Here is a 9,653-nt window from a genome sequence, read left to right on the forward strand (position 1 = left end):
CTTTGCACACACTCTCTCTCTACCTAGAATGATGCCGTTCTCGTCTTCCTCCCTTGACCATCTTTATCATTCAAAACCCATTTCAGTTCTTACCTGCTGTGGAAAGACTTCCTTTCCTCACCCTTTCTCCCCACTCCTCCTCCATGATAATTCCTGTGACTCTCTAGCTCCATAGCACTTGTGAATAACATTTAATTTAAGTTATTGACGCACAGGCTTGTCAGCTTCCTATGTATAAGGCTTGTGAGCTCCTTAAAGATGGGAACATTATCTTCGCATTTCCAGCATCTAGTGCAGTTTCTCACACTTATCAATTATGCAGTAAATGCAGTACAGTGAATGGGTTTCACTTTCTTTTTCATTTATTTTTTTTCTTTACTCCTTTGCTCTTTATTTCACTCATGATACAAGCCCATACAAAGAGAATGTGAATCCTTATAATGTGCCCATGGTCTTGTTGTCTATGGTAATTATGTATTCTCTCCCTTTCCCAATATATTTGGGCACAACCCTGGTAAGTTAATGGCTTCCTCTCATCCCTGGGATGTTAAGTATCTAAGTTTTAGACATAGTATAGATGGGTAAGATGAAGTCAAGATACAGAAACTGTTTGAAGTATGCAGACCTAGAAAGTCAAGACTATTTCATCGACATGTCAGGTTTGCTTCTTCAGTTTCAAAAACTGGAAGAAATTGTACTGGAAACAAATCTATTCAACAGTGTTTTTTTTTTTTAAGTTTTTTTTTTTTTTTTAACGTTTATTTATTTTTGAGACAGAGAGAGACAGAGCATGAACGGGGGAGGGGCAGAGAGGGAGGGAGACACAGAATCGGAAGCAGGCTCCAGGCTCTGAACTGTCAGCCCAGAGCCCGACGTGGGGCTCGAACTCACGGACCGTGAGATCGTGACCTGAGCCGAAGTCGGACGCGTAACCCACTGAGCCACCCAGGCGCCCCTATTCAACAGTGTTTTAAGAGCCCTAGTTAGCTTTTAAAATGTCATTATTGTTGTCCAAAGGGCACCTTCCAAATTGTGTTTCTAAGCTGCTCACATGACTTTTATTCTGTGTATAGATTATATAAGGGTATGGATCATTGAAGGGTCAACTTAGGGTATATCCACTTCTTTCTTTCTGTCTCCTTATCTCCCTTCTCTCTATCCCTGTTCCAAGACCAGCCAGAAATTCTGTCCTCCTTGTGTTTCTTTTTTTTTTCCTTTTCAGTGTTCTCTGTTTTTATTTAAATTTTTAATATTTTATTTATTTATTTATTTATTTATTTATTTATTTATGTATTTATTTATTTATGTTTGTTTAGTTTTCTTATTTTTTAAAATTTACATCCATATTACTTAGCTTATAGTGCAATAATTTCAGGAATAGAATTCAGTGATTCATCACCTACATAAAACACCCAATGCTCATCCAACATAAATCCATCACCTACATAAAACACCCAAGTGCCCTCTTCAATGCTCCTTGCCCATTTAGCTTATCCCCCCCACCCACAACCCCTCCAGCAACCCTCAGTTTGTTCTCTGTATTTGTTTAAAAATTTTTTCAATGTTTATTTACTTTTGAGGGACAGAGAAAGACAGAGCATGAGTGGGGGAGGGGCAGAGAGAAAGGGAGGCACAGAATCCGAAGCAGGCTCCAGGTCCTGAGCTGTCAGCAACAGAGCCTGATGCAGGGCTCGAACTCATGAACCCTAAGATCATGACCTGAGCCAAGTTTGGATGCTTAACCGAATGAGCCACCCAGGCGCCCCTGTTCTCTGTATTTAAGAGTCTCTTTCGTTTTGTTCCCCCTCCCTGTTTTTATGTTATTTGTGTTTCCCTTCTCTTATGTTCATCTGTTTTGTATCTTAAATTCCACATGAATGAAGTCATATATTTGTCTTTCTCTGACTAATTTCACTTAGCATAATACCCTCCAGTTCCATCCACGTAGTTGCAAGTGGCAAGATTTCATTCTTTTTGATTGCCGAGTAATACTCCATTGTATATATATGCCACATCTTCTTTATCCATTCATCCATTGATGGACATTTGGGCTCTTTCCATACTTTGGCTACTGTTGATAACACTGCTATACACATCGGGTTTCATTCCTATATCCTTTGGATACATGCCTAGTAGTGCAATTGCTGTGTCATAGGATAGTTCTATTTTCAATTTCCCTCATGAGGAGCCTTCGTACTGTTTCACAGAGTGGCTGCACCAGTTGGCATTCCCTTGCACCTTTTCTTTTAATGGTGTTTTTATTTCTATGAACCTGAAGGTGATCATAATATGCCACCCCAAAATATGCTACTTTGGCGCAAGGATTATTTTGAGTGAAGGAAACTGAGCAATAGCAGATGCAGGAAGAGTTTTCTGTCGTTCCCCTGACAATGGGGCATAAATTTCCATTTGTCAAGGTGCATCCCGTCTCTGTACCTGGAAGAGGAGAACCCTTCTTACCACTGGAGAAACTTCAGTCTGTATAATCTTACTAAACAGTCCTATCTACCATACATTTCCTGGTCATCTTTCCAGTTTATCATCCTTAGGAGCCCAATCCCCCTTTCCCTGTTTAGTCACTTCTCCACAATTTATTGCCCGTTGTTAAAATGGTATTTAAGCCCCTGAGTCAGACTGCTTCCTTGGGTTTTAACTTTTTTTCTGTGACATCCCCATGCGTGTAGAAATATTAACATAAACCTTTTCTCCTGTTAATTTGTCCTTGTTAGTTTAATTGGCAGGCCTCTAGAAACTGAACATGAGGGAGTAGAGAAAAAAATTCCTCCCTACAAACTAGATGCCAACAACATGGCTGAATCTTACATACACTGAGGCAGGTGAAATTAGACATGGTATTTGTAGCTATCCTCAGCCCTGTCAGGGCACAGCATCCCGAGGAAACATCACAGCAGAGATCGACTTTCATGTTTTTAAGTTCTTCTTAATTAAGAGTGTGCTTTGCTGTATTGTTATTTGTCCTGAGGTCTGAATAGAGAAAAAGTTCTCATCTTTCATTTTCAAATATTCACAGCCTTTCCAGGGTTGTAGAGTCCCTAGTTGTGTGGGTGTGTTTCTTTAGCGTTCTGTGGTATGCTGAATATTCAAAGTGTTAACAAACACGCAGTATCAAATATTTGAATCAACTTTGTGTATTTTTTCTGAGAACTCTTCCCTCATGTCTCTGAGTTTAGAAATTTAGAAATTAATTGAAGCTGATTTATCTAACTTTAATTTGCAGTGATGTGAGTAGTGTTTTCTAAGGGGTAGACTACATGGTTTTTGAGATCCTTTTAATAATTCCGTTTTTGTTTCAGTTTTACAGATAGCAGTCCAAGGCAATATTAGTTGATTAAAATGTATTTAGCTTGTTTGACGATAGATGCAGATGATTTGAACTTGAAAATATTGAGAGATACTCTAATACTACAGATGTTTTCTCTGACTTCTAATTTAAATGCAGCTGCCTACTTGCAAAGGCTGGTTTGCCTCTTGCAAAAAAACGATGAAACTTTTTTTTTTGCAACTATTTTATTTTAGTGAAATTTCTTTTGTATTTAGCTGTTGTTTTCCTGTTTTTGAACTGTTTTCTAACTATTTTATATTTTTCTTTTCTTTTCAGGTTATTCATTGTTAACGTGAATGATGTTTAAATTTCTGCAGCCATGACACAAGAATATAGTAAGTGCTATCCTGTACTTCCTATGACCTACCTGCTTTAAAATGAGTTGACTTTGTGTCTTTAAGTTGGAGCAGTGGAAATACAGAAACTTTTTTTTTAATCTACTTTTCTCAAAGGGATCAATTCATTTGGTCGTCTGCTTTTTGAGTCTATAGCCATATATATAAATTCCTAATGACAGTGATTAATTTCATCTTCAGACGAACACAGTATTGTTCAGGCTGTTCCCAGTAAATATCAGCAGAGCAGACATTAGGGTTGGATCCGTATCCTGCATCCCATTTATCTCCCATGTAGGAGCTCCAGGGTAGGCCCCATTAGAGGCAGTCCCATCCCTGCTTTGTCCACGAGTGACTCCTCAGCCAGTGTTGGCTGTTACCTGGAGGGAAGGATGGGTTCAGGAACGGCCCAGTAATCCTGCCCTGGCAGATGAGACTCCTGGGCAGGTCTGCCAGGAACTTATGGCAGAAGTCGTCTCATACTTAAAACAGGGCTAGAGGAAGAGCCTGCCGCTCTCTCTCTCTCTTCCTCTGGATGTTGTTATGTGCTGGCATGAGATCTGCTGTGGCTGCAGCCTGAGCAAGAAGCCACACAGGGTGGAGGACACAGAAGCAAGCCCCGAGGCCTCCAGAAGTCCAGGCCTTTGAGCCAGTGCATTTCCTTTTTGTTTAAGCCAGTTTACATTGGGAGCCAAAACATCCTAAGTGATTCACTTAAACTCCATTTTATTTTTAGTAATCCATTAGTTTCTCCCTGGGGAATGTGGGAGTAATTGCAAAGCAAGGCAAAATAATACCATTAAATTAAACTGGCAGGGCGTGCTGGTGTTGACTGGCATCCTCGGGCGGCACCCTCTTCCCTCTCAACAGTTAACAGATAGAGTGACTTAGTATTCAAAGACAGGAGAATAAAAATCTATCGCTTTCACGGTCTCTTTTCCCTCCGGAAGGTTTTGCCTTGTAATCAACCCACTTGGGCTGTGAACTCTGAAGAGGGTCTTGGTCTGCCCGCCTGAAACCAGCTCCTTGTGTAGGTGCATACTTGGCGGTGTGGACCTGCTCTGTGTGTCTTACAACCACCTGTGGTCATATTTCTGATTCCTTGTTTGAAGAGTTGATACTGGGGCGCCTGGGTGGCTCAGTCAGTTGGGCGTCCGACTTCAGCTCAGGTCATGATCTCATAGTCTGTGAGTTCGAGCCCCGTGTCGGACTCTGTACTGACAGCTCGGAGCCTGGAGCCTACTTCGGATTCTGTGTCTCCCTCTCTCTCTGCCCCTCCCCTGCTCATGCTCTGTCTCTCTCTGTCTGAAAAATGAATAAAAACATAAAAAAAAAAAAAAGTTGATGTGAATATTTCAGATATAAAAACAATAGCATCAGGAATAATACAACAAATACCCATATGTACTTTCCTACAATACCCTGGAGAAATGGAATATTTGCCAATTCTGTGGTGCAGTTAAACATCCAGGGTAATGCGCCCTAACAGCAGTGCCTTTCTCTACCTCCAAGGAACCACTGTCCTGATTTTATTCTTTCTTTTTCTCATGCATTTTTGTCTGTGCCTTTATCACATTTGTGTAATACAACTTTTTGTATGCTTTTTAACTTCAGGTAAATGTAGATACTGTATGCATTTGTTCTTTAAAATCACAGAGGAGTTGAGAGTAAATTGAGGATCGTGGCAAGAGTCTACAGATTTGTTCTGAGACACTTGTCAAAAGATCTTTTATTACGAGATGTCCTAGTGATCTATAATAAATCAGAGACTTTAGGGGTGCCTGGATGGCTCAGTCGGTTAAGCGTCTGACTCTCGATTTTGGCTCAGGTCATGATCTCATGGTTTGTGAGTTCGAGCCCTGCGTGGGGCTCTGCGCTGACAGTGGGGAGCCTGCTTGGGGTTCTCTCTCTCCCTTTCTCTGTGCCCCTCCTCGGCTCGCTCGCTCGCTCTCTCAAAATGAACGTTTAAAAAAAATGTGTTAGACTTTAAATTGTGGAGTTTAATCAACATGTAGACAACTTTTTATCTTGGTTTCTGTAATTTGGGGTTTGGTTTGCTGGTGAGTTCCTTTTCTTCACCTGCTTCTGCACCCCTGTGCCCCTCTGGCACGTGCGGGATCAACTGGGTCATGACTGGGCTTTTCAGAGTATGTTGGTTGCTTCTTTATTTAAGTAGCTCTAATCATCCCGCGGTCCGAGTGCATGCTTTTGGCCACCTTAGGTAAATGTGCATTTTCCTGCCATCGTGCCTGCTGAGTTTACTTCTGTGCTTTCTGAACTGTTGGTTCGTTTGTTGTACTGGTGGCAGCAGTTCTGGGAGAGGCACCCACCCCTATGAACAGGTTGGGAAGCACGGTATGTACTTTGCAACATAGTACCGCAGTCACTTGTTCTGTCTCGTTCTTTCCTTTGGTGTCCCAACTGGAGTCTTAGAGATCATTTTGTAGCATGCTTGTCTGAAATACATCTTTGGTCATTTAACTTCTGCAGTCAAATAACTCTTTCTTTTGCTCTTGGAGAATTCATATTACCCCTTATTCTTGTTTGGAATGTGGCCTCCACAGAACTGAATAGTCACTTCCATTCCGAGATCATTAATCCTTTCAATTTGAGGGCATAATTACTGATAAAGTGTCAGAGGAAGATTTATGACCATCAGAAGAGAATTTCTCCCCCCTCCTCCACCCCAGGACGTTATTTTTGTTTAAATGTTTAACATGTGGGGGGAAAAAAAGTAAGCTCAAAAGATATTTTCTCCTTAATTCATGTATGTTGTATACGTGTTACAGAAAGGAAAACAGTAACATCTTCGGTTGAAATAAAATCGGAGGTTTGTGTGCTAGGTGCGTGCGTTTTTCTGTTGTCAAAAGAATGGGTCCTTCTTTTAATTTTATTTAAATTAACTATCTATAGCTTTTTTTTCCCCTCCAGTGTGGGCCCAGGATCTTAAATTAAAATGTTGCCAATGTGAGAAGATTATAGCCATCAATGGAAACACCCAATCAATGAGGGCCCTTGTAAAAAGAGCTACTCTTCTACTGGAAGACCAGATTTCAAGATAGTGCGCCATATTGTATGTTATGCCAAATGTAAACACAATAAATGTGAGATATTTAAAATATAATCTTATAGTATGTTTTTTAAAATATTTATTTAGTTTTGAGAGAGAGAGAGAGAGAGAGAGAGAGAGAGCAGGGAAGGGGGGCAGAGAGAGAGAGGGAGACAGAGAATCCCAAGCAGGCTCTGCACTGTTGGTGCAGTGCCCAATGTAGCGCTTGAACCCGGGAACCCTGAGATCATGCCCTGAGTCGAAACCAGGAGTCTAATGCTTTAATTGACTGAGCCACCCAGGTGCCCCCGATAGTGTTTTATATGCATTTTCTTATTTTAAGAATTTAGTGTTACAGTGCTTTTTAAGGGAAGAAGACTGTTGAAATTTTGCTTTGAGAAATCAGTACTGTGAACTGATGTTTTTGGTCGTGTGTGTGTGAGTGTGTGTGTGTGTGTGTGTGTGTGTGTGTGTGTGTGTGTGTATGTAATGACATCTTATTTGTTTTTTTTATATAAAGGGATTTGTAGACTTGGCTTGATTTTATACCTCAAAATGAAATGGTGCCTTTGTGGGGGATGGTCCACGGGGCTGAGAGAACTGCTAGACAATGAGTCAGACGTGTAATTGGGTCTTGCTCTCCGCACCCTTGTTGACTTGAAAGCACTGGCCATAGACCATTTAGTCTGGGAAAGCAATACATGAATCATCTAAATTGGCACAAATTATTTGGAATGCTACTAAATGTTTTCTGCTCTTTATTCTGATTGAGGGAATGAGAAAGGGAGACTTGTTCTTTGAGTTTGAAAGTCCTCTAGAGGATACATATACATTTATGGAAGCAGATTTCTTTCCTAAATAGAATGGAAGGCAGTTGAATATTTGACATTTGTATGACAGTTTCAATTTTGTGGGTTTGTTTTAGAATATTCCTCCAAGCTCTATATATCCTTACCTTTATGAAGAAGGTGGTGAACTGTTGCCTGTTAGGAAGGGGAATCCGGGGGTGCTGTCTTGCTGTCTGAAGCCTCAGCTTAACCTCCACAGCACAACTGGGGTAAGGGGAGAATCCTGCAAGTTTATGTTGTGTTTATTTTGTTTCCTCCTAACTTGTCCCACTCATCAGCATCTCGCATATTTAGGATGGAATTTTGTTCTCCTTTTCTTCCCTTTCTCAAAATGAAGGGTCAGTAGACTTGTTGAGACTTATTAGGCATCTGGCAATGGAAATGGGTGAAAACCATTTTTTTTATCTTCACTAGATAATAAGTGTACTTTGTTTCAGTGTATTTTATAGCAAAAACTTTAAAATAATCATATTCGTTTTAAAGTAGAGGACATTTATGAGTCATTTAGGTTAAAGATAAAATGAAGACTTTCTTTATATAGAAGGTAAGCCTTTAATTAGTTCTTTTTGTCGTTGGGGGTGGGAGTTTCTCTGACGATACATTAGGGGTCTTGCCCAGCACTTTGTGTCTTACGTATCTGCTCTGAAGAGAAAAAGAAGCAGATTTTTCTAATCTATAGCAAAAAGACAAGATTTTTGACTTGTAATGTGCATTGACTTTGATACATGGATAAATCTTCATTTTTGTTTTGGAATATATGTGAGTGGGCATCTCATAAGAATGCATCTTTTGACAGGAAGTAGAAGAAAGCCATAGCTCCCCATGTAATTTTGTATTTTGCAGGCATAACTACTGTTTTGTGTCTGTGGCCAGTGTGTACAAGCATGTGAGTCAGATTGTTTTTGTTCGTCTAGGGCATTGCTCTCTGTTAGACATTGCCACATTCATTTTGGGGTTGTTGAAAATCAGGTGTTCAAATTATAAAATTATTGTCAGCACTTCTACTGAATTAAGTTGATAGATTTTAGAATGAGTTTCCAAGAAACTGGTAAAGTATTTCATGAATCCCCTTGACAAAATTATGTATTATGTGGTTAGTGCAGCTTTTTCCCCTAATACAAATCACAGAAACCTTTGTATAACGATTTAGGTTATGTTTATGAAGAGTGCCCCTTCTAAGAACTGTGATTCTGTTTGTCGCAGGGACTTGTTTATGACCCAATTAACCTTTCACGTCATCTCTTTTTGCAATTAGGAGCCAAGAGACCATGCCTCAGTACCAAATACAAATCAGCCAACCCTATTGCCTTTGGTTTGCATATTGTATAAATAATTGGGTCATTAGCCAATACCTAAACAGAGGGGCATGAAAAGTATATCTCTGGTGGGAATTTAACATCACTTGATGGCTTCTAGATTACTTTGTGTAAATTATTTCTTCCATGGCAGTCAGTACCTCTTGTTTAATGGGTGCAGTGATTTGTAAGACCTCAGTCAGGAATTCCAAAGTTCTTAATGAGTGTAAAACTGCCTAAAGGAGTTGTGTGTTTGATTCTGTCCTATCTCCCTCAGGAGCAAATGCCTTCTAACTTGGTGCAAACGAAATCTCAGTTTTCTGAGTGAATGCTAATCCCTGATGAAAACTTCCCATCTCTATCTCTCTCTCTTTTTTTTCTTCTCAGATCAGTTGAATAGAATTAGTCTGCTCTGTGGGTTAGGGGCCCCTTCTCTAATCTGGAGAGCTCTGCTAACCCGTGTGGAAAGGTAGACCAGCTGTTTCTATATCTGTCTGGATATTTGACCCCATCCCTAAAATTTGATAGTGTGCCCACTGTACTTCATGAAGGCCTCAGGTAAAGAGGGAGTTGCCAGAAGGTAGCCACACTCTGCAAGTGAATGGAGCTTATTGCTTGTGAAGATGTAGGCCAGGGCCCAGCATTAATTGCTGCTATAATTTGATTCTTTCATTGTATTTCGATGATGTTTTGGAATAACATCCTTTCAGTTGTATTTGTCCAAAGCATCAAAAAATCTTCCTTCCTTCCTTCCTTCCTTCCTTCCTTCCTTCCTTCCTTCCT

General features: G+C 40.2%; 1 protein-coding gene across 8 annotated transcripts in view; it reads left to right on the top strand.

Annotated features, from left to right (window-relative positions):
• SIPA1L1 (signal induced proliferation associated 1 like 1) overlaps nucleotides 1–9,653 on the top strand; it is a 365,218-nt gene that overhangs the window by 177,267 nt on the left and 178,298 nt on the right. For all 8 annotated transcript variants that reach the window (XM_040477574.1, XM_040477573.1, XM_040477570.1 and 5 more), the window contains one exon: nucleotides 3,620–3,678. The gene's annotated coding sequence lies outside the window, so the exon portion shown is untranslated. The remainder of the gene's footprint in view (nucleotides 1–3,619; nucleotides 3,679–9,653) is intronic.

The sequence above is a fragment of the Herpailurus yagouaroundi genome, unplaced genomic scaffold (genome assembly GCF_014898765.1).
Source record: "Herpailurus yagouaroundi ecotype Mexico unplaced genomic scaffold, PumYag 141, whole genome shotgun sequence".
Taxonomy (NCBI): Eukaryota; Metazoa; Chordata; class Mammalia; order Carnivora; family Felidae; genus Herpailurus; species Herpailurus yagouaroundi.